Source organism: Puma concolor, chromosome F2, assembly GCF_028749965.1.
Source record: "Puma concolor isolate L17-30 chromosome F2, mPumCon1.1.hap2, whole genome shotgun sequence".
NCBI classification, from domain to species: Eukaryota; Metazoa; Chordata; class Mammalia; order Carnivora; family Felidae; genus Puma; species Puma concolor.
In genome coordinates, this window is record NC_141684.1 from 55,697,228 (window position 1) to 55,722,627 (window position 25,400).

At 39.5% G+C, this 25,400-nt stretch overlaps 1 protein-coding gene across 2 annotated transcripts in view; it reads right to left on the minus strand.

Moving 5' to 3' along the window:
* Nucleotides 1-25,400, minus strand: part of LOC147572031 (uncharacterized) — a 602,793-nt gene that overhangs the window by 63,898 nt on the left and 513,495 nt on the right. Inside the window, exons 1-2 of one of the 2 annotated variants that reach the window (XM_086695885.1) lie at nucleotides 16,628-24,993; nucleotides 15,194-15,377 (exon numbers count right to left, since the gene is read on the minus strand). The gene's annotated coding sequence lies outside the window, so the exon portion shown is untranslated. Of the gene's footprint in view, nucleotides 1-14,080; nucleotides 15,378-16,627; nucleotides 24,994-25,400 lie in introns of those variants that run through there. The other variant, XR_015246950.1, reaches the window with a different exon arrangement.

A 25,400-nucleotide genomic window follows, 5' to 3' on the forward strand; every position in this document is an offset into this window, starting at 1 on the left:
GACCATTTGCATTTTCTTTTTTTTTAAAGTTTATTTTATTTATTTTGGGAGGGAGGGTGTGCGTGCACATGCATGTGCACAAAAGAGGGAGGGATAGAAAGAGAGAATCCCAAGCAGGCTCAAAGCTGTCAGCATGCAACCCGATGTAGGGCTCGATCTCACACTTCGCGAGATCATGGCCTGAGTGAGGCTGAGTCGGTTAACAGATCGAACCACCCAAGTGTCCCTGTATTTTCTTTTCTAGAAACTGTTCATATCTCTAGACTGTTTTTTTAATAGCATTGCTGATCTTTTAATTTTGCTAATGAAATCGTACTTGCCATGCATTTTTAACCTTTATGTAGTCAGATTTATTAATTATTTTTTTTTTTTATTGCTTTAAGATTTTGAGTCAGAGAGTTTTCTTCACTTCTGGGTTATAGAGAAATTCACAAATGTTTGTACTTGTGTAGTTTCATATTTTACACTTAAATTTCTTGGGGTTTTCTTTGGAATTTTCACTAGTTTGGGGTGTAAGAAATAAATCCCATGTTTATTTTTTCCTATTACTGTCCAGTTATTTTTGTACCACTTATTAAAATGCCCATGTTTCCCACTTGATTCGTGATTTCACTTTCATTGAATACTACAATTAATCATGTGTATTTCTGGGTTCTTGTTGTTGTTGTTGTTGTTGATCTACTTGGCTAGTCATATGTCAACACCACATTGTTTTAATTATAGAGGCCTTAGGATATGTTTATATCTGGTTGGGCTACTAACTCCCTTTCCCCGCTATTAGTCTTCAAGTAAATCCAGGTCTTTAAACACTGAATTCAAGGTTTTTTCACTAGATTCTACTTCCTTTAGCAAGACGTCACAAAAACAGAATGTTGAGACTTTTCTGAAAAGGCAAATAGGAAAGTAAAATTGTGAATGAATTTAATGGCAAAGCAGAGTCAAATATAATTTCATTTTTAGTTTTGGTTTTAATTAAAAGAATAAGAACAACCAAGAATAATGAATCCATTTAGCCTTTTATTCCCCTTCTATAGGTCCCCCTAGAGAAGTGATGTATTATCCTAATTTAGCAATCAACATTTCCATCATATGGATCACTTAATTATCTCTGAGCACAGAGAGATACTTTGTGTTTGAAATTACTTGAACACACTTCTAATACCTGGAGGTAAAGTCCTGGATGTTTCTGCATAAGATCCAAGATGTGGTGACATGATTGCTATACTGGAATGTATTACGGTGTGTGTGTGTGTGTGTGTGTGTGTGTGTGTCCACACTCTTCACTTGAATAAAGTGGGGTTTAATATTCATATTGCCAGTCTCAAAAATCCAGTGATATTTCTTAACATGGTAATGTGAGGGGAGAAAACAATAATTATAATGTGTGTAGATTCTAAAGCCTGACAGTTTTAACTGTAAAAAATTTTGCTAAGGGAACTCTTTGAGCAAATTATTGGGTTTTCAGATTGAGATTTACTGTCATAGGTGATCTTGTTTTCAAAAGCTTAATTGTACTTCAGTAAAATATCTGTCTTATATAACTATTTTTGTAATAAGTGGGAGGAAGCATCCGTGTAGTTTAAAAAATTACTGATGACTAGAATACTTGATAAGAAAAAAATAACATGTCTCCTATTATTTTGGAATTTAATGTTAAAACACAGGAAGGTGTCATAATTTTGGCATTTACCAAAGTATGATCCTAAAAACTGATTATTTTTTAAAGTATATTTATTTATTTTGAGAGAGACAGAGACAGCATGAGTTGGGGAGGAGCAGAGAGAGAGAGGGAAAGAGAGAATCCCAAGCAGACTCTGCACTGCCAGGGCAGAGCCCAGTGTGGGGCTCGAACTCAAGAAATTGCATCATGCCCTGAACTGAAACCAAGAGTCAGGCGCTTCACTGACTGAGCCACCCAGCCGCACCCCTGCACCCCCGCCACCTCCCTTATTTTATTTTTTAAAAGTAAGCTCCATGCCCAAACTGGGGCTTGAAATCATAACCCTGAGGTCAAAGGTTGCATGCCCTACCAAGTGAGCCAGCCAGGTGCCTCTAAAAACTGATTATTAACTGCCCTTACCACTTGCCAAGCCCTGCATAGGTCACTATGGATATATGTCAAAGTAAGCTAGGGAGACAGAAAGATACGGGTAACAAACGAGTACAATGTGGTGATGCTGTGGAAGGGCAGCATAGACGGAGGCTAACTGTGCTTGGTATACAAGGAGGATCTCAAAGTAGAGTGAATGTCTGACTCAAAACTTCTAAAGCATTTACTTTTGAAGTCCCTTGCACTTGAGAGGCATTTGGTGCAGTTCTAAGGTGATTTTGATTTTATTATTTTTTTAAGTTTATTTATTTATTTTAAAAGAGAGACAGAGAGAGCAAGCAGGGAAGGGGCAGGGAGAAAGAGAATCCTGAGCAGCTTCAGAGTGGAGCCCAAGGTGGGGCTCCAACCCACGAACCGTCAGATTATGACCTGAGCTGAAACCAAGCGTTGGATGCGCAACCGAATGAGCCATCTGGGTGCCCGATGAATATTTTTTTTTAAATCGTGAGATTATTTCCTTTTCTCTTAAAGTGACACTCATATCTTTTTTTAAAACCAATTATTGTAACCCCCACAGGTGATACTTTTTCTTTCAAAAGGAACTCATCTACCTCTGCCTAATCTTCTCCCTTTCCTCTCTTTCCTATTTCAGTTAACAAAGTCACTGTTTATGACATGGTTTAAACAAGACATCTCAGCTAATCCCCCTCTGCCTCCTGTATTCAAAGGTCTTGAAATCTTGCTAATTTTCTCTGAAATATTTGTTCAGTATGTCTTCCAGTGGCTACTGTTTTAGACTTTTATCTTCCATCTGTATTATTACAATCCATTGAACTGTTCACCCTATTTTCATTATCTTCAAAATTATCAATTCAAATTTTAGTTAGGGTCAAATCATTCCACAGCCTTAACTCTTTTGCTCCTGTTGTGGTAATGTCCTTCAAAACCTGGCGATCTCCAGCCACTTCACTATACTTCATGATGACTTCCACCCACCTTGCTACATTTCCAATCTTAGCACTATGTTCTGCTTACCCTGCATGACTTTGCTTTTCACTAAACGCGCTGTGTATATTCATGTCCTCATGACTTTTAAACATTCTCTATGCCTCAAATACCACTTTCTCATGATTCTGCCCCTTAAATTGTTCTCCTGTGGGTCAAACTGAAAGATTTTTTGTATTATTCTTCCTGACTGACCCTCCATCCTTATAATAAGTTAGAATATAAATCTTTATATACTCATAGTACTCTGTATATACACATACCACATTTGTTATACTGGATTATGACTTATAGCTTATAGATCTAGCTTCTTGTGAAGACTGAAGTCTTTGAAAAGAAAGACTATGGCACACACACACACACATACACGTGCACATTTAAATGTATAGATATATTACTGTTCCCTGGCACTTTGTACTTAGCCAAGTGCTTAGCACATAGTAAGGGCTTAATTGAATGCTTTAAGATTAACCTTAATCTTGTTGGCTACAGGAAAATATGTTAAGCAAGGGCCACTTTTATTTATGATTCCAACGGGAAACAGAAGCATACTTGGGTGAAGTTCTAATGAGAATTTAATGAAGAGACTATTTACAAAGTATAGATAAACCAGTGAGGAGTGTTCTGAACCCAACTACTAGTAAGAGATGAAGCGAACACCACTGTGGGTCTGAAGGAACAACGGGAAGAAACAGGGTTGTTAGCAGAGTCTAGCGAGAGCTGGAGATGTGGAAGGGCCTTGGGTGATGGGTGCAGAGGAATGTGACCCTTGCTAGAACAATGGCCCCAGGGTGGCAGTGAAGGAAGATCTTCCTAACCTGTCTTCTCACTCTCAGACTTCCAGTTGATGCCTCATAATGGCTGGACCCAACCAGAAGCCAGAGGCAGGAGAGCTCCGGTGATGAAAACTGTGTGGGTCAGTCCCCAGGGATACAAAACAGAGCCAGGAGGGGCAGATAAACGAATAAGTGGTACAGAGAATAACCAGAACAAATAACTTGCTCAAACCTTAATACTAAATGGATGGGTGTCAATCAGTCTATGGAGCAAGATGCTTATAATATAGACTTCCAGAAACTAAGTTGCCTGAGAACATGCACCATAATTGATATCTCTGAATATTTTCCTTATCCATACTTTGTAACAGCAGCAACAACAAAAATGACCATAGCAACAGTAAAAATTACCACTTACTATGTGCCAGATGCTGAGCTAAATATGTCACGTATTTTGTTGTTTTTTCCTCATAACACTCCCCAATTTACAAATGTGGAACTGTTGCAGAAATCAAGTAATTTGCAAGAAGTGTAACAAGTTAGTGGTGGAGGTGATTCCAAAGCCTTTTAATTTTGTACTTTAATTTTTTTAATGTTTATTTGTTTTTATTCTGAGAGACAGAAAGAGTAAAAGCAGAGAAGAGGGAGCGAAAGAGAAAGAGAAAGAGAGAGAGAGAGAGAGAGAGAGAGAGAACCCCAGGCAGGCTTTGCACTGACAGATGCAGGGATCAATCTCAGGAACCATGAGATCATGATCTGAGCCAAAATCAAGTCAGATGCTCAACTGACTGAGCCACCCAGACGCCCCTAAAGCCTTTAAATTTTTAACCCGTACTAGTGCAGGGAGACTCAGTATTCTGTTCCATAAAGTCATAGCCTCCTCTAAAAGAATTGTGCAAGGTGAGATTGTCCCTAGAGACAACCTGCATGAAATTGTGGTGAATAGTGTCTGTGCAAAAGAGACCTAGGAAGAAGGTTGCTATTTTTGACTTAAACACAAAGATAGGTTATTTTGCTTTCAATGAGGAAAAGAAAGATAAAAATGCTAATCAAATCTGCTGAAGCATCAGGTTATCTGGGAAGGTTTTAATTAGAAAATCTTAGCGCATGTGCCTAATGAAACGATAGTCCTATAATTGAATATAGAGACCTGTTGGTAATTAAATGATAATGTAGAATAAATCTTTCTCTTAACAGGTTTAATTCTCTTTTACATTACGCATTAATGGAGTAACATCCCTAATATATTAGTGCATAGCATAGATAGGAGACTTTCCCTACTCTACTCACTGAAAGCTTAATTAGGTACCATAGAACTGTGGCCTTCCTTCCCTTCTTTTCTTACGAGCTGGAACTATATCGGTGTGTTTTGTCTTATTGATTAGGATAATCTAAGCAAAAGCAGATGAATTTGTTCTTCTTACATCCTCAGCTCCTGTGGACACATGTTTTGTTTTCATAGAGGAAATTGGGCTTCACAGAGTCAGGACTGGTCCTTGCAGGTCTCTGCTTCATCTAGATCCCTTTGGAGGAGAGGAAGGATTGAAAGAAAGGAGAGAAGCCTACGATGGTAAGTCATTCATGCAGGCCTTGGGGAGGCTTCGTGACAACCCAAAACACCAAAAACAGAACCCACAAGTCACTCGGCTGGGCTCTGTGCCATGCCTACATCTCTGCCTTGTTTCTGATTCTGAGCAGCCTTGTTACTCAAGGTCCATAGTTAAAAAAAAATTTTATAACAAACTCCTGAGTCATTGGCACTTTCAGCTCTTGGGGGAGCTGGAAGGAACTGTTGGATTTACTGCTTAATTATTTTCCCAGGAAGTAAAAGGCATGGATCATTGCTTAGGATGGCCACTAGCCAGCCAAACAGATGTTTGGCCCAGCTTCTGAATTTTACAAGGGGACATTTTTAGACTTACGCTGTTTGCAGTCCAGTCTATGCTTTTCCACTTTGCTTCTTTTAAAAAAAATTTTTTTCTTTAACATTTATTTATTTTCAAGAGACAGAGAGAGACACAGTATGAGGGGAGAGGTGCAGAGAGAGAGGAAGACACAGAATCTGAAGCAGGCACCAGGCTCTGAGCTGTCAGCACAGAGCCTGATGACGTGGGGCTTGAACCCACCAACAGTAAGATCATGACCTGAGCTGAAGTCGGATGCTTAACTGACTGAGCCAGCCAGGGGCTCCTTTTCCCCTCAGCTTCTTATTATTTTGTTACTGGACAATATGTTTATTTCCATGGTTTATTAAAAGAACTGATAGACACATGGGTGGCTAAATTGTTTAAGATGTTGGATTCATTAATTTAAATATCTAATTTATTTTCTTTTAAAAATAATAATTTAAAGGAAAACACACTTTTGTTTAAAGGGTATTAATTTTACTTTTTATTCTCAGTATAATGCCCCATTAATGACTCTGGTGTAAAAAGCTTTGGTGTGAAAAGCTCTGGTGAAGTTCACTACAACCGACATATTTAAAAGAAGAAGATGAATAATTCAAAGATTCTGGACCTGTGAAAGTACCATTTCTTGATCTCTGTCTCTTGTCAAATCATTTTCACTTAATATTCTTTCATACTATTTTTTCCATTTTGGGGGGCATACATACCACACCTTATGTCTCCCTAGGTGGCTATTACTTGAATTTTGAATCAAAAATCTTTCTTTTTTAAGGATTTGTTTGCAAATCTAGAACAGGGAACGCCGGCCAGCTCATCAATCTCCTACCACTTGTCATCCTTCCTCATCCAGGCAGTGTGAGAACTTCCATCTCTGTCTTTCTCTCTCACAGAAAATGCGTGCTTCCTTTAGCACTTTGTTCCCTGATCTTTCTGTAGTCTAGTCTAGTTAGATCCTCAAATAGTAAGAAGAAAACCATTTCAATGTTTAAGTCATTTTTACTTAAACTAAAACTTAGACCAATTGCTAAGTTTTCAAAACGGGCTCCTGCAGCCAACAGACTGCTTCAACTGCATTGTTATTTTAGCCATGACCACATTGGGAAGCAGTGGAGGAGAGGGTTATCACTATGATGGACGATTAGGAAAACAAACCACATCCTGCAGGAAGATGCTCTTAAATGTGGGGCATTTTAGTAAGAAGATACATTGCTACATGACTGTATCTACAATATACAGAAGCTGCTCTTAAAGGGAAAATAAATCATTTTCTTCTAAAAGTGAAAATAAATCATTTAGAACACTTTTCCTCTCCTAGGATAACAGAATTCTGGATATTTGGGAGGAAAATCTAGAAACTCTGTTCCAGTTTATGAATAATTGAATAATTGAATTAGCTTGTTTTCTATCAGGATGTTTTGGTTTCATAAAGACCATAAAGATGGAAAAGCCAAATCTCTATATATCTGCACCAAAGTTAGGCAGTTCATTTTTTAAAAGAAGGTTTTGAAAAGTTGTTCTTGATTTTAGGGAAGGAGAGAACTTTTAGGGCACCTCTGTACTGAATTTCTTTTGTGCACTTTCATCTAGAATACTGAACTTACTGAAGTATTGACTTGAAATGGAGGCCATCTTAGGAGACAAATTTTGGACTTGTGCAAGTTCTTCGATTTCAACCGCTCAAAAGCGAAATGATGGCAGTATACTGCAGTTCTAGGTTGGCATATTTGGATGTTTGAGGGACGACCTTGCGGAATAGTGGAACTGTTTGGGCTTCAGAAGCCTTTTACAGGCGGCGCTTTCTGCCATGCTGACCTCAGGGCCTCAGGAGCCATTGTGGGTGCTGCACCACCGGTATGGGAAAGACGATGTGCTGCTAGACTTTGCTTTTGTCCTTCTCCTCATGCAGAAGTGATGTTGCTTTCATCAAGAGTATTGCCCTTTTCAGCGAATCCTTTGTAAGTAGCAGTTGGACTATTAGCTTTTTGGGTGTTGATCCTGTAACATCTTCCCAACTCAGAAAAGAGAAACCTATTGGGTTGAAACTCAGAAACTTCTTTGGAGACCTTGAGTTAATCACGTTAACTTAAGCCTCCCTTTACAATTGGGCTTTTTAAAAATCATTTTTATTGAAGCATAATTTATGTAAAATAAATCCGTTTAAGGTTTACAATTTGATGAGTTTTTACAATATACAAGAAATCATACATATGCATATACTCATTAAATCACGGCTCCAATTATGATGCAGAACATTTCCATCATGCCAGAAGATAGAAATCTGGACCCCTTTGCAGTCCATCTTTCCTTTTACCCTTACCCCAGACAAGCACTGATCTGTTTTTGTCATTCTAGATTTGTTTGCAACTTTCTAGAACATTATACAAATGAAAAAAATATAGTATGTGTTTTTCGATGTCTGGTTTCTTTCATTCAGCATAATGATTTTCAGATTTTCTCATCTCACATATATCAGTGTTTCTCTGCCTTTTTATTGCTCAGCAGTGGTCCATTGCATGAATTTACTAAATTCTGTTTACCTGTTGGTAGATGTTTGGGTTGTTTCCACTTCCCAGCTATCTTGAAAAAAGCTGCTAAGAACATTTGAGTACAAGTCTTTGTGTGGACGTGTGTTTTCTAAACAGCTATTCTCTTTTGAGAATAACCAACCAAACAGTCCAACCACCACTGTTTGAAAATTCTTGCACATTTGAATTTTGATTTTCATTGTGGCTCTTAGGAACTTCTCTAATGACTAATGATGGCAAGCATCTTTTTATGTGTTGCTTTTATCCTTATCTCTTTTTTTTGGTAAAGTGTCAAACTCTTTTGCATATTTTTATTTTTAATATATTTTTTTCTTTTGCAGATTTTTAAATTGGATTTTTGTTTTATTATTGTTTTGCAAGCTTTCTTTATATATTCTGGACACAGTCCTTCATGAGATATGTGTTTTGCAAATATTTTGTTCCACACTCTTTTTTTTTTTTTTTTTTTATTTCTTGGCTATTTTTTAAAGAGTAGATGCTTTTAGCTTTGGTGAGGATCAAGATTCATCAACTTTTTTTCTTTCATGGTTTGTGCTTTTGGTTCCTTAATAAATGTTTATTTAGCCCACATTTGAAAAAATATATTACTATGGTTAATTCTGGAAGTTTTATAGTATAAGTATTAAGGTTTACATTTGAGTTGACTTTTATATATGGTATGAAGTGAAGGATGAAGTTCTCTTTTTTTCACATAGATGTCACATATTTATTGAAAAGGCAATCATTTTTCCATTGAAATACCCAGCCACATTTGTCAAAAAACAACTGATATGGGTGGATCTATTTCTAGATTATCCATTTGGTTCCATCGATTGCTTATCCTTATGCCAATACAATACAATCAGTGCGTGGGCCAAATCTGTTTGTCTTAGGTGACATCTGATGAGTCTGATTATGACTATGATTGCAGTACAGTAACCAGGGACTCCTTGGAAAATAAATATAGCCAGGCTTCATAGCTAGAGCAAACCCAGTTAAATATGCCATTAATCCAGGTGTAGCCAGAGGTATTGGCTATTGCACATACCTAGACTGGCCAGTAGGAAGTCCAAGTTACTCGATCGTTATCATCATTCATGCTGAAGAGTTTAGATTAGTGTATGTGTGTCAGGTATATGCAAAGCCTGGTGCCCACTAAGAAATAGTAGTGACTTCAGTAACAATATTTTCTTGATGTGGGATCAGGGTCTGGTTTTATTAAGTTTGTGAAAAGTGTGCAAAAGAATTTTGTCTACCCTTAAGCAGAGGGGGGAGACCACAGGATACCAATAATAACAGCCCCTATGTTTTTTTGCCTTGGGTTTTCAATTTTTATCAAAGTTGAAAAATTTGTAGGGATCATTCTAAAACTAGTAGAAAGAACATTTTCTGATACGCACATCTGAGTTTACTTCTAGGGTAAAAATTTTCATTTTTCCTCTCAGTTCTATTTTCTTTTCATCATTTGGCCTGATTTAAAACTGATCTCTATGTTGACATATCTGAGTATTTTCTTATCCATGGTGTGCATTTCTCACCTTTGTTTCTGCTTAAAGGCATATTAAATTTTTTCAGTGTTTATTTTTGAGAGAGTGAGAGAGAGAGAGAGAGAGAGAGAGAAAGCGCACACACATAGACATGCATGAATGGGGGAGGGGCAGAGGGGCAGAGAGAGAGGAAGACACAGAATCTGAAGCATGCTCCAGACTCTGGGCTCCGGGCTGTCAGCACAGAGCTGAATGCAGGGCTCAAACCCATGAACTGTGAGATCATGGCCTGAGCTGAAGTTGGGTGCTTAACCGACTGAGCCATCCAGTCACCCCTTTGTTTAAAGGTACATTAAATAATGAAACTATATTATTGAGGCATTTTGGCACATTTTAGGACAAAAATTGATTTGTTCTTGACCTCATCTAAGTAGTCAAAATTTCTGAGGGAAGTGGTTCTAAGGAGGTAAACCGTGCTCCTTGGTTTGTTGTGATAGGGACAAGTAATGGCTAAGAATTGTGCTGAATTAATGAGACTCCTTCCCCTTCTACTCTGCCCTCCTGGGAAAGAGTACAGTAGCTGGTTAGTAGTGCACAACCGCACTGCTTAATTTACCTTTCTAAAGCAGGAAAAGCAGAAAAGATCTAATGTATTTAAAACCGCAGGGGGGTTGGGAGGAGTGAGAATGTAATTTCCCCAGCTGCAGTTTGGCCATTCCTAATCATATGAAAATTGCCAGAAAATCCTTAATGGTCACTAGTGGTTTAGAGCTCTGAATTTCACACGCCTCACAAGACTGAGCTCGTCTCAGCAGAGTGGGGACTGGGCATGTCTAAGCAGGCTTCCTGGTGATTTTAATGACAACACATGCTCTGTTTTGTTTTGAAAAGAAAATTGGTCTTGAGATTGGAAGAGTCAGCTGTAGTGGGGAATGAGAAAGCACTGACACCAAATCTGGTCGTCTTACAGATTCTTTAGGATCAACCTGTACCATGGTTTACGTGGGTAGGAAAGACCCCACCCAAACGGTGATGGCAACACCTGGCCACCATTTGGCTTGTAAGATCTGATGAGGTCACGGACCAAAGGAATTCGGTCATGAGCAAGTCTGGAGCAAGTGGAGTGACCGAGCTAGCCAATCAAAACGGGTATTTAATCTGAGCTGGGCAAGTCTTGTGCAAGTTGTATATTCCAAGATATGTTTCCTGAATAGTCAAGTGATTTAAATTTTTGTAAGACCTTTTTTTTTTTTTTTTTGGTGTTTGCTCTTGAGGGAGAAATAGAGCACATGTGAGAGAGGGGGAGGGGCAGAGAGAAAGAGGGAGACAGGATCCGAAGCAGGCTCTGTGCTGACAGCAGAGAGCCTGATGCAGGGCTTGAACTCAGGAACCCAGGAACTGTGAGATCATAACCTGAGCTGAAGTAGGATGCCTAACTGACTGAGCCATCCAGGTACTCCAAATTTCTATAAGACCTCTTTGACAATGACGACTTTAGGCATACTTTAAAAAAGATTTTGTTGGGGTGCCTGGGCGGTTCAGTTGGTTGAATGTCCAGCTCTTGATTTCAGCTCAGGTCATGATCCCAGGGTCCAGGGATCCAGCCTGTGTCCGGCTCCATGGTGAGCGTGGAGCCTGCTTAAGATTCTTTCTCTCCTTCTGCCCCTCTCCCCAACTTGCACATGCTCCTTTTCTAAAATAAATTAAAGACAAAAGATTTTGTTTTCCAAAATGATTCTTATTGACATCAGAAATTTGTCAGAAATTGTTTTTAGTATTCTAGCTCTTTCAATGTTATTATGCCTCTCCTCATGGCAGATTTCCTCTGCTCTTATTATGAATAATCCTTAACATTGAATAGTTGTGCTTTTTTTTTTTTTTTTTTTTTTGGTAATGTGTCTTTTACATAATAATGTGCAGGTTAGTGTTGTCTTTTGAAACAGAAACATTAAATGTGAAATGAATATAAAAGAAAAGAACTTAAGAACAACAGTTCCAGAAGAGGTTTTTTTGAGCAATAATACAATATTTTAAATCAGAATGTCAGTTTGTTAATATTAATGGGAAATCAATTGTCAACCTGATATTTGTTTCCGTGACTCTGCAACTAGATAAGCACATCACCAGGAGACTGGAGCTCTGGTTTCGGGCCGGGCGTGTGCCCTCACAGCTTCCTTGGCCTTCTCTTTCTCTTCTCCGTGTCACAGAAGAGCTGACTCCTCACATCAGAGGTCAGGAGGGGGAAAAAGTTAAGTTCTGTTTCCTCATCTATCTCTGCCATAGGTGGCTTCGCTGGTGGTGGCTGTCTCCTGCCTGATTCCAGTTTCCGTGAAGTGTCCTGGCCCTCAGGCTCCAGCACCAGGCTCTCTTCCCTTTGTTTCTTTAGCCGAGCAGTGTTTGCAGCTTCCTGCTATTGTCAATCCCTCCATCTGCCTTTCCAACTCCTCCCCAGCTTCTCGGCAATTCTAACATCTGTGCAACCAGGACTCTGCATCAAATACCCTTGTGTTTTGAATGCCTTGTATCGTCTTCTGTTTTCCTGGTTGGACCTTAAATGATGGAATAGGCAGGGAATAAGATAAAGGGCAGTTTGGTTGCACGATTCAAATATTTAACGTTATTTAGCTTTTTCTAGTAAAAACATGGGGCTTGAGCAATACTCCGCTTCAGATACATTCCGCTTAACTCAAGGGTATCTAGAAACTAAAATCTTTAAAAATCTTTCTGAAATGTCTCTTTCTTTTCTCCTGCATTAGTAAACAAGACTGAATTTTGTTTACTTCTTCTGATGCTTTAGATTCTTGTAGTGTCACTCGGGGTATCTAGTATCGAGATATTAAAATAGAATCTGCAGATAGTTGGACTAAAATATAATTCATCTTCAGTTTGCAACTCTGAGGCAGTTCTTAAAAACCATCCTTTTATCAGTCTGGTGTATGTGGTGTGTTTGCATGTGTATATGTATTTTATCACGAAAATAGATTTTAAAAGGATAACATATCTAGTCTTCTGATATTTACAAGTATTGAATAAAGTATGCTAAGTATTTTATCTTAAATAGAGCAGCAATACCAGGTCAGTAAGGTTTTTTAAGAGCAAAATTTATTTTTGGATGGCCAAAAACTAGGTCACTGAAAAAGATGGGCTTTGGAAAATTCATTCAGTCATTCACTGCTTTTTAAATATTTAATGATTACCTGCTATGAGCTAGGCATTGGAGCCACAGTGGTAAACATGACAGATGGTGTTCATCTCAGTAAACTTAAAATCTGGTAGAGGAGACAAACATCCATAGACAATCACATTAATGTACAAAAAGTTATAGGGATACATAGCAAGGGAACTTTACCTGGTCCAGAAGTTTAGGAAGGTAAAGAAGGGATCAGAAAAAGAAAGATAATGAAGACCAACACTGGCCAGGTTATCAGGTATGATCCAGCTACCCACTTATTCATCTAGTCATTTCGACAAACATCTGCATGGGTCTCAGGAAGGTGATAACAATGAATAAGGCTTAGCTTCCAGTAGGACTCAGAGTGTCAGTAAAACCATAAAAGGATGCTCTGATCAAGCAGGCACATCAAAAGTGGGGTAATGAGTTGGGGTTTATGTCACACCAATAAACTCTTGACTAATAGGGACTTTGTGTGCTCCCCAAACCGTTTAAACCTCATAGAGGTAGGGGCGCCTGGGTGGCTTAGTCGGTTAAGTGTCCAACTTTTGATTTTGGCTCAGGTCATGATCTCACGGTTTGTGAGATCTAGCCTCATGTCAGGCTTTGTGCTGACAGAGCGGAGGCTGCTTGGGATTCTCTCTCTTTCTCTCTCTCTCTGCTCCCCTCCCCCCAAATAAATACACATTAAAAGATAAACTTTTACTGTAGCATTTACTACTGTTCAGTCTAAGAAACTTTCTTGAAAATGTGGTACATACACATAATGGAATATTGTTCAGCCTTAAAAAAGGAAATACGTGACAACCTTATGCCATATGCGATAACGTGGATGAACCTGGAGGACGTTATGCTAAGTAGAAGAAGCCAGTCACAGAAGGACAAAGATGGCATGATTCCATGTACACGAGGTCTCTGAAATGATGAAAACCATAGAAACAGAAGGTAGAATGGTGATTGCTAGGGCCTGGGGAAGAAGGAAATGGGAAGTTGCAGTTCAACAGGCATAAAATTTCAGTTAGGAAAGAAGAGTAAGTTCTATACTTACTCTTTGCTATACAACATTGTACCTATAGTGAACCATACTGTACTGTGTACTTAAACAATTGTTAAAAGAGTAGATCTCATTTTATATGCACCACATTTTAAAAAAGACAATTTCATTGAGGCCAATTTTATTTTACTGATGAAAACATTTGAGAATCAGAAGTGTTACAGGAGTCGCCCAAAGTCATTGAGCTTATCAGTGGCAGAGAATAAGTTGTATAACAGTGTGGTTAGGAGTCAGTTTGTGAACTCAAGCATGTTCCTTAAGCTTCTGGGTTGTTATGAAGATTAAAACAGAAAATATTTAAATTATTTAACACAGTGTGGGGCACAGACAAATTAATTAACATTAGCTTTTCTAGGCTTGTGAATCACTGTCCAATCTCTAAAGACTCTGTCAATACATTTCATTTGATCCCAAAGACAATGAGGGAAAAAGGAAGGTGGGTGTGATCATTTCCATTTTTGAGAAAAAACAACAGATATTAGTGATTTTCCCTATATTACACATCAGGGATTGAGCTTTGATGGAACCAGGGATTTGATGTTCTTTACTTGAAGTCTGTCGGCTCTCCTAAGCAATCAAGCTGCTCCTTATTGTACTATAAACAGTTATAAAAATATATATCTCTCTTACTAGACTGGATTAGACTGGTTCTCTACAGGATTGTCTCTCTTACCAAGCAGTCTGTTCTAGGAAGCCAGAGACTAGGTTTTATTTATCTGGGGTGTCCTCATAATACCTAGTACAGAGGTATGGAATATAACAGGTGTTCCACAAATACTGAATGAAACTGAGAGGCAGACAGAGACAGACATAATGGGTAATGCAAAGGAAGTTGCTCCCACAAAGTTCTGAAGCTAGCACATTTCAATTTGCTATGGCAGACAAATGGATACGAAGAAACTATAGTTCCTGGCTTTGAGGAATACCCCAAATTTTGGGCAAAATGGATTCCCTCTAGAAGGTGCTGGGCCCCTTGTGAGCATGTGAGAGTTGTTCCTTTAAGATTTTGTTTTGTTTTTGGCTTTCCTCTTCTATGGCCCTGTGTGCTCCTCACATTGACTCTGGAAACCTGGGAGGGGGAGTCCATGGCCCGCATATAAAATTTTCTCCTGTGCTCATTTACAAGCTGTTACTATATGATTCTACTTTCCTATTCCTGGACCTGTGCACTCACCCCCATTTACATGCCTCAAGAGTCTCACGTGGCTGGCACTTACAGCACGGGGTCTGCCCCTCTGTAGGGGTGGGATGCGGATGTCGTTAAGGTCCAAGCTCCAGACTTCTTTCTTCCTCTTGCTTTTAAGTGATGCCTATGCTTGGGCACACGGAACGCTCTCTGGCTTTACCCACCCATGAGTGGGATCGCTAATCAAATCCAGGACTAACCAGGAGACGACTTTCCTGGAAACAGAAGAGTTTTCTTTAGTCACTAACACAAAAATCATGGGCCTCAGCAATGTTATGGTTACACAACCCCTTTTCCGTGTGATATTACTAGCATTCAGTTATGGGAGTCACATGTTATGCTTTGATGGAGCCATTTGTGAAAAGCCAGCAAAGGTAACATCTGTACAAATATGCCACGGGGCCCTTAGCCTGAAGCTTTCAAATGATGTCTGTAGGAGATCTAACTCAATGGTTAAGTTTATATTTCAATCATATGGAGCTAAATTATAATGGGTAGCTAGTAAAAGATATTATGGATTTCCTCTGAAAGATGGGGAGAGAGAGAAAGTGTGCGGGTAGATGTATACGCGTGTATTTGGACATATGTGTGCCCCTAGATGTTTTCATAGGAGCTAATTTGGGATTGGTATGTCTGAAAATATACTCCTTGGGCCAGCAAAGCAATTTCTAACTGGTAATTCTACTTTCCCAGTAATACAAAACTTCTAAATGAGTTGTTTTTAGATTGTAATAAAATCTAGTAACTATGAAAAATTTTACCCTTAAAAATAAAATCCAAAGAAGATGAGTCTAGTTATTAGCAAGGTATTGCGATAAAGGAAGAGACTATTTCACGTGTCTGGAAATAGAGACTTTGCTGTGTGTTAGGGAAATAAGAGAAGTCTATTTCTTTTCCAGTGTTTCATTCCATTTGATAAACAATATCAGAATGGCCTGGTAGCAACAAAGCATTTGCATATTGACAACGCTTGCTAACGCCGCCTTCACTTTGCTGTCATGTGTTATCACATATTCGAATGACTTCTTTGAATAGACCTCTTTCTGAGAACATAATTGTAGTTTATTATATTTGTGGTAATTACTGCATTCTCTGAGAGTGTCTCACATAGTATATCCTTTGACTTGTTTAGTTTTAAGACATTCTTTTTCATGCTTCCACTTGGAAAATGACTAAACAAGGACTTTTGTTGTCCAAATGCAAAAAGGGCTTCTTCCGGTTGATAAAAATTGCTAAATCTGACACGCAAGCTGCAGCCTATAAAATGGCAGGATTTTTCCTCTTGCTCATTTTGCCTCTGTTCCTCTTTCTTGCTGTTCAGATGATACTGGTGACTTGCGAACTACTCATGATGAGGAAATTCATGGATTCTATGGAAAAATGAATCCCCAAAATTTGAGAACAAGAAACACTGTGGTGACTCCTTTCTGAAATCTCTCCAAAGTCTTTCCATTTCAATTCTTACCTCTTGTTGCAGTTTGACCTTGAATAGCTCATAATCACAGATTGTAGTGCTGATCAAGTAAGAATGCAGGATGATATGAGGAAGCCAAAAGTTCCTTCTTCCCCTCAGTTCAGCATATGGAAACCCCTAATAAAGGAGAATGAAGAATTAATAAAAGACAAGACTGTAGTAACAGTACCCAAATGTTTAGGAGTATTTTGTGTGGGGTTCCTTTTTAAAAACATCCTTGCTTTTTCAACCCCCCACCATCTTCCATGTTTGGTATCTTTCTGACTCTTGGGTAGAATTCTTGCTTAGTTCAAATTGACTCAAATAGTGGCTGTGAATCTTAGACATTCCAGCCCTCCCTATGTCTCTACCCTCCCCACCCCGTGCCTCATTGTTTTTATTCATTCCAGCTTGATTTATTTTTGCCACCTGGCTCCTGCCCCTGGTATCACTTGTCACTTATCTTTATCTGCTCATGCCTAAGCACATTTTGCTAGTGTGATCTAGTGGAGAGACTGTGAGCTTTGGGATTTGAAATACCAGTGACTAGTTACTAGCTGTGTGACCTGGGATACGTAAGCTCTTTGAGCTTCAGTTTCATTTTCATTAAATATAAAAAAAAGAATACTAATACTTTCCTATTAGGATACAAGTGAAGAATTCATAACTTAACAGTATACAGTTTTTATCACAGTGGCTGGTACCCACCACAAGCTCGATGCCTATATACTTCCTTTCTCCTGACCTCCACTCCCAGAGACATGTATACTTCCTCCTGCGCTGGCCAAGCTCACTGACTTTCCAGGAGCTAGAGACCTGTCTGGCCAGTTTGACTCTTTCCTTTCCCAGCCTTCTTTCTGATGACGGTGGCCTTGTGGGTCATGACATTATGACAAGGATGACCGATGATGCGACTACCTATCCATAGCCTTCAAATTGTCCTCTCCTTCCACACTTCTTCCTAACACCTGTCTACCTGTTTTTGGTTAACTACCTGTTGACAGTTATCAGTTACACATCTATCCTTTCTACCGTTATTTCTCTTGGCAGAACACTAAAGGAGGACAGGAAAGAATCCGTAACGATATAAGCTGAGATGTCTTGAGACTTGCTAAAATAAGTAAAATCTTCAAAAATGGCATCATCTTAAATTTAACAGCAACACCATTTTAGCTTTGCACCTTATACTCTTTCTTTCCCTATTTATAGAACCCTTATTAGTGACGACTTTTCTCTCTTGTTTTACCAAACCAGGAAATCAGTTGCATTCAGTTTCTTTCAATTCTTTGAACTATCCATTGCCAAAACATTCTGGTTTTTCTTCTATGGGCTTACTTTCACCAATTTTGCCATAATCTGTAATTTAAACTTGGATTCTGTTTTAAATAGGCAATTTGGACTTTTTCCTATTTACTGAGTGATTATCATCACCAAATGGCCATGGTCAATTTTTCTGCCAGTGCCATGTATGCTCCTATGAATCTTTCTTTTATTCTTTTATTTAACTTCTGTAGTTCTCAGACCTGAAGATTCTAAGTATAGAAATTCAGGGTGTTGGAAACAAGCTTAACATCCTTAAATAATTGACGTGACATTCTCGCTAAATGGTCACCTGGCCCACCTTGAACAATCCCAATTGTATAATAATTGAATCTCCAGGCACCAACCCACTCCATATTTAGACAGCTTTGATTATTAGAAAGCCAAACCACAGTGTATTACCCGTTTACTTCTTCCTTAATCTTAAATTTGTCGCTTGGAGTCATGTGTAACAAAGTTAGTTTCTCTACTTCTAAACCCCTTATACATTTGAAGGCAGCTGTATTATTCTCCAATACACTTTTCCCACCCCCAACGTTTCCTTATCAGGATAAATTTTCCATTCACTCCAGTCACCTGTAAAACAAATGTTTGTTAACACATAAGTTTATCATATCTGCCATAAAATGAAGAACTTGTCTTTCTTCACGGTAATGCCACAGAAATGATAGTCATTAAAATCATCTCCTATAGATGCCATATGTTAAAAACAAATAATAGAAGAAACACTTTTTAATAAATATTACATAACTAAATTTTCATATGAAATGATAGCTTTGCACACCCATCTATGTTGTCTTAAACATGTAATGTTGACATATAAGAACAGCCAACCATATCTATCTATCATCTATCTATCTATCTATGGAAATGGGGGTGTGTAGTATCATTTTTGGAAATTACTAATGCATCTACCTTTCAGAGTCCATGACCTTTGGCCCAGTCAATCTGAGACAGCAAATCTGCCTGACAGGGGAAGAGAATATATTATAAAAATTATGAAGAGAAAAACAGAACAATATATAATTCCTGGCATGCAAAGCAGGGATAAGGCAACATAAAAGCATTACAAGCCAGACGATGATCCCGAGAGACGGTTTCCCAAATATTTTTGTTTTTTGCCCTCTAACATATCAGGTACTCAACCCAGAGGATCCCATAGCAGAGAAAGTACCCTTCCATCCATGACAGCAAAACCCTGCTCTTGACAGAGATGAAATGTAGGAGAAAGAGAAGCAAAGCCTACATCTTTCCCAGGCCTGGAGGAGGATAGTGGGAAGGGGAGAGAGAGGAAGAGAAGGAAGGAGCGTGTTGGTCAGATGTGTACCTCCACTCCAACTCTCTGGACTGCGGGTAGATGCAGGACCCTGGTTGTGAGGTAGGTACAGGGAGGAGGCTGTCGGTCCTGACTCCCTTCTGAGGCTCACAAAGGCAGAACTCCAACTCTTCCTACACTGAACACACCTTCATTCCTCTAGTTGTGCAGTGTTGTCGTGAGCCAGAGCCCGAGGACTTGCTTCCTTGGGCTTCCCAAGGTGATTGGGGTCCGGGCGTTGGAGTTGGCCTGGAGTCTGCTGAGGCACAGGGAAGTCTTTTTGCAGCAGAGACCGGCCAGGAACCTCAGCATTCAGGGCCGGCAGGTGCCAAAGTGAGACCGAATTGGCCAGAGAGTGAACTGGCTGTAACCAAATTGGGAGAATAAGACCAGTTAGAGACTCTAGCCATGAATGGCAAGACAGCAGCCAGATGGACAAGACAACATCATCCAGGAGAGAAGAACACCATGCTCAAGGTCTCTGTGTCTCTCCATTACACACTCCCTTCCTTGCCTCCCATTTCATACACCCAACTGCCTTCTTTCAGAGCTGAGTAGGAGAAGGCAGAGGAAAACTGAGACACTGAACTTTCTTTCTACTCTTAGGAAGACTATTGCCTTAAGAGATTATTGAAATAATCAAATCAGACTAGGCTTAAACTGGGTTAGAGACGTATTTAAAAATTTCCCCCAGCCAGAGGATGGGGTCTCATGTGTAAAACTATAAACAACAACAAAAATTCTCTCTGCCTATCCAAGTGGTGTGCATTACAATTTTTGAGCAGCGTTTTGTATCAACTATCCCCCAAACACCTCTAATCATATCTGAAAGGGGGAGTGAAATTGCCATCAGTGATTTATTACCTTAAGTTCACTGATGCCTGAAGTTAATCTTGACTTTCTATTCATGCAGGGTTTATTTGCACACAGTGTGTTACATTAATTTTTCAGCACAGTTTTTATGTATTTTTATTAAAGTATACTTTTCTTTTGACATTTTAAAAGCCCTGTTGGTATTGCAGTAGCCGATGCATGCGTTCACTGGTTTGATTCATGCCTGCTTCTTGGCTTACTGTTTGTGTTTATCTTTAGTGAGAGCAGAGCAGAAAGTCCTGTTTATCCTTTGCTGTTCATTCAATATTAATCTAGGTTTTTGCATATTCCCAGGGTGCATTATTCTTTATGCTTATATGCCAAAGAGCTGGGGGTCCTGATAAATGCAGCAATTTCCATGAAAACAATTTTTAGTATTTTACTACTGATAACAGAGTTAAGGTAAATTAACTGTTTTCCCTTAGGATTCTAATTTCACGTGCTGATTGTGTTCAGAGAGACTCGGATTTGTTGAGATTAATTTTTTTTCCCTGAGATTTCATTTTCTTATTAGAGTTATAAGAAGTTATATTACCCATGGCTATTCTGTTTGTTTATTTTTGGGAAAAGCATGGGGATTATCTCATGGGGTCAAAACGTTCCTGAAATTTTTTTAACTAGAAAAAAATTCCCCCGAATTTATTGAGCACCTAGTCCATACTGGTCACGTTGCCTGGTGACTTCCATTTAACTTTCTTAAGCAGCCCTCTGTCCCATAGAAGTCTTAGGCAAGGGAGCCTGGATTGAATGAATGGCTTAATGTATTGCCTTATTTTACCAAGGGGCTCCTGGAGACTTTGCCTAAACTTAGAGGAATGTCTGTAAGGCCGGGTATTCTGGGACTGAAGAAGGTCTGGGAAGGAACATTTGGGAAGAAAGGCTTGCCAGTGCTTCTTAAACCGTAGGGACGCCTGCCCTATCCTGGAGCAGAGCCAAAGCAGTAGCAAAGGAGCAATGTAACCACAGAGAATGGACACACTGAGACCAGGTGAGTCCTAGTTCTGTCATGTTCTAGCGCCTGTGTGCTCTTGGGTAAGTTACATAACCTTCCAAGGTCTTACCTTCACTCATCTGTAAATTAGAGACAACAATGCGAATGGACCTATCTTGTAGAGTTGTGCAGATAGATGAAGCTGTGTATGAAAGAGCCTTTGGTACACTATGAAATGTGGCGAGTGTTGTCATAACCGTTTCTTCTTGGCACAGGTAAGCAAGGCCAGGGAGGGGAGCAGGGTTGGGAGTGGCTGGATAGGAGGAGTGGTATTGGTAGGGATCCCAGTGGGGAGAAAGGAACTTATTCTTTCTAGACCTTGCTCCTGCCAGATGGGTATCTCATGGTACTTCCCATAACCTTCCTCTCACCAGGTCACTCTGCATCTGGGACACTACTCTCCTTTCTTTCTGACTTACTCTTCTGATATGTAGCAAAGCATGCATTTAGCGTTTGGTCCATATGGAGTAAGTTAGATGGGGACTGAGCAAATTCTCAGGACACTGGAGGTGGTCTTCTTCCTGATGGTTCATCTTCTAAAGTACTGGCAGTTGTCAGAGGGAAGTCCCATCAGAAAGCCAGTAAGAAAGGCAGTTATTTGTTATGTTCACACTCACTTGAGTAGTGACGGGAAGCATGGAAATGATGATTAACTTGTCCTGCACAGCTTCTGGTTGCTCAACTACGCCTTTCTGAGGAGCCTTTTATTTTAGCACTTCCTCCAACCTCCAATATCCCCAGTGTATCCATTTTCATTACCCCTCTTCCCTCTCTTCCTGTTCCTTTCCCCAAATTCCCTTCGCACTCTGGGAGAACATTGTGGAGACTCAAAGGTAAGTGTCCCTCTCTCTAATCTTCACTTTTTTCAAAAGTGAGGCCTCAGTCCCAAGTTCTTTCTGCTTCCGTTTTGGAGGCCAAAGCCAAAAAGTCTGCAGGCTCTTTCAGACCTTTTGCCTTGACGCTTCTTTTCTAAGGCAACCATTGCGATGGACTGGATATATATGTCCCCCCAAATGCACACATTGAAATTCTAATCCCCAGTGTGATGGCATTAGGAAGTGAGGCCTTAAGGAGATGGTTAGGTCATGAGGTTGCCGCTCTCGTAATGAGATTAGTATCCTTATACATTTTTTTTAATGTTTATTTATTTTTGAAGGAGAGAGAGAGAGAGACAAAGAGTGAGCGGGGGAGGGGCAGAGAGAGAGAGGGAAACACAGAATCTGAAGCAGGCTCCAGGCTCTGAGCTGTCAGCACAGAGCCTGATGCGGGTCTCGAACTCACGAGCTGTGAGATCATGACCTAAGCCAAAGTCAGACGCTTAACCGAGCCACCCAGGCGCCCTGAGATTAGTGTCCTTATAAGACAGACCCTAGAGAGCTCCCTTGCCCCTTTCTACCACGTGAGGTATGGGTGAGGAGACGGCTGAGGATGGGCATCTGTAAGCCAGGAAGCAGGATCTCCCCAGACAGTGAATCTTCTGGTACCTTTATCTTGGGCTTCCTAGCCTTCAGAGCTGTGAGAAACAGGTTTCTGTTGTTTATAAGCCTCTCAATCTATGGTCTTCTATTATAACAGCCTGGACAGACTAAGACAAATCATGCAGCAGAAGCAGCCTCATTCTGCCTGCAAGCATGTGGGATGCGGGGAAGTTTGAAGGTCAAATAAGGGAATACACTTGGGAAGATATGTTAATATTTAAAAAAATGATCCTGTTATGCACATATTTGGATTGTTTACTGTGGCAGACTGGAGGATGTCAGAATAAATTTATGTTAACTGTCTCTTCTCATCCAAAAGAGATTTTTATTATGTGCATCAGAGGCAGAACCCAGCCCTTGACTTCGTCAGTGTCTAAGGTCTGGATTTAAACAAAAATGGAAAAAAATTGTGCCCAGTGAGAGATCATAAACTTGGTGTAAAGATGATGCCTCTTCTTGGGTTAAGTAGTCTAGAGGATTTTGTTTCGAATTTGTATAAAAGAGCCCATCTTTCTAGGCCATTCCAGACACAATCTGCCATGGTACACCAGGTAGCAACAGAGAGATGTCTTATTTATTGGCTCTTATAGAATTACAAGACTTGTTAGTTCAGCTTTGACTTTGTTACCTTGATTTAGGACTCTGTTCTGGTTCTAGCATGAATAGAAATTAATTTTTTAAAAAATCCTAAAAATAAAACAAATCCAAAATTCCCTAAAAATCTATGTTATTTTACTTGCAAAAATAGTTCAACATCTTGAGTTTGATTTCAGCCTCTGTTCCTACATATTTTATCAGCTTTCTTCTCATTATCAATTTCACACTGCAGAATAGCGTGGGGCTGACAATAACAGAGAGGAGAACCGAGATAATTAAAGTAAATTTCTCAACTATACTTAGAAATTAGGGCAAAAAACGTGTGAATAAAAATAGGATACAAAATGTTTGATGTTTGAAACCCTGCCTTTTGTAGTTCAGGGACTCTTACCCATGTTAGTGCTGGTAAACACTGAAGGAAAAACATTTTATTGAAGAGCTTAAAAGAAAATTTCAATATATTGCAACACAAATTTCCTTTCCTATAAATTAAGGCCAAATGTATACTGACTTCACACAGACTCGGGATCAAAATGTTTTTTGAACTGGACAACCTCACACATATTCGTAATTGTTGCCCTTTCTCCTCCTCCCACCGAGTTCCAGCTCATTCTCTGAAGTTTAATCACGGATTCTGCCTTCAGTCACTCAGATTAGCCTTTGTTCTAATGCTCTTTAAACATCTACTACCTTTTTTCAGAAAGTCTTATCTGGAACTCTTGAAGTTGCCCACAGTTGCATAATCTGGTTTTCCAATGGGGTTTCTGTTTCTCTTCTTTCCGTCTAAGTGCATGTCGTAGCATGAGGAAAAATCATGGCCTATTGTCAGAATTTCTCGTGAAGTTCATGAAATGCATCCTGTCCCAAAATTTGAGAAATATTTTAGAGTCCTTTAAAATCTTTCTATCCTTGATTCTTGACACTTTATCCCCAACATTCTTTCAAAAGTGACCCCAATTTTTTTGTAGGTTTAACATTGTAAGAGTAATCCTCTGTAGGATGAGGTTGATTTGTACACAGGCAGGAAAGTCCGTGCCTAGCACATAATAGGGGCTCGATAACCATTTGTCGTATGAATTAAAAGAACGACTGTGGCCATACTTCATTCCTCTGAAGACATAAAGCCCAGTCTTGCCTCTAAGTATACATTGTAATACATCATCTCCAAAATGGCATCCTTTATTTCAAACCTCTGCCATTAGTAATCTTAAACTCAAATGCATTTTCATAGCACAGTTTTTAGTTTAAGCCTTCTATAATTACATTTCCCATTTTATTCTGATGTTCAATGTGCTTTTTAAAGGTTTCTTCTGCCCATGTTGCATTTAGATTCCTCTTTTTGTCCCCAAACAATACCAAACTATTTGGGAACTTAGTTCACTCAGAAAGAAATGTGGAATTGAATGATACAATGTTGCTTCCTTGATGTGGTGAAGAGAAAGGTGTGGCCGGTTTGTGTTATCTGATGCCTTGGCGAGTCAGCAGACTCACAGTGTCATCCCGAAGATGAAGCCAGAATGATAGAATATCACCAAGGCTAGTAAAGTATTAGATAGCAAAGATCAATGTCTACTTCATGAGCTGGGCAGAGCTTCAGGCATGAGAGCTTTACTATGCCACAGGAATTTCTATTTCCTTCCAGGACCCTTTCACAGTAATTCATATAAGCTCAACCGAAATGGAATTCATTACTACTATAACTTGGGTCTGAGAGAAAGGTCCATCCAGATTCCATTTGGTTAAATCAGGTTATAAAGATGCTACGAGGGCTTCACCTGCTTGTCTCTGCTCAACTTTATTCTGCATGGATCGCTTCTCGGCCTTTTGGCTAAGATCAAGTGTATTCTGCATGGAGGTTTGTGGCACACAGTAGGCAAGGTGACCACCAGATCAAAACTTTGGACTCTAATCCTTTAGCAACTCAGGGCGATTTCCTCCCAAAGTTCGTATAGCTATCCACAGAGATGACTTATTGGTCTCATTTTGCATATTTCCACTCCTAAAGCCATGGGAAGCCAGGAAGCTGCAATGGAAGACTTCTCCAGGACATCATGGAATGGGGATGAGTGGTTCCCTCAAGGATGTGACGCTGGTGGATAAAAACAATATGCTCACAATACCCAATTGTAATATCCCCAGAATGGAGCTAAGATCTATCTCATAGTGTTGTTAGTAGGATTGAATGATAGAATGTAGACTTCTTGGCATTTG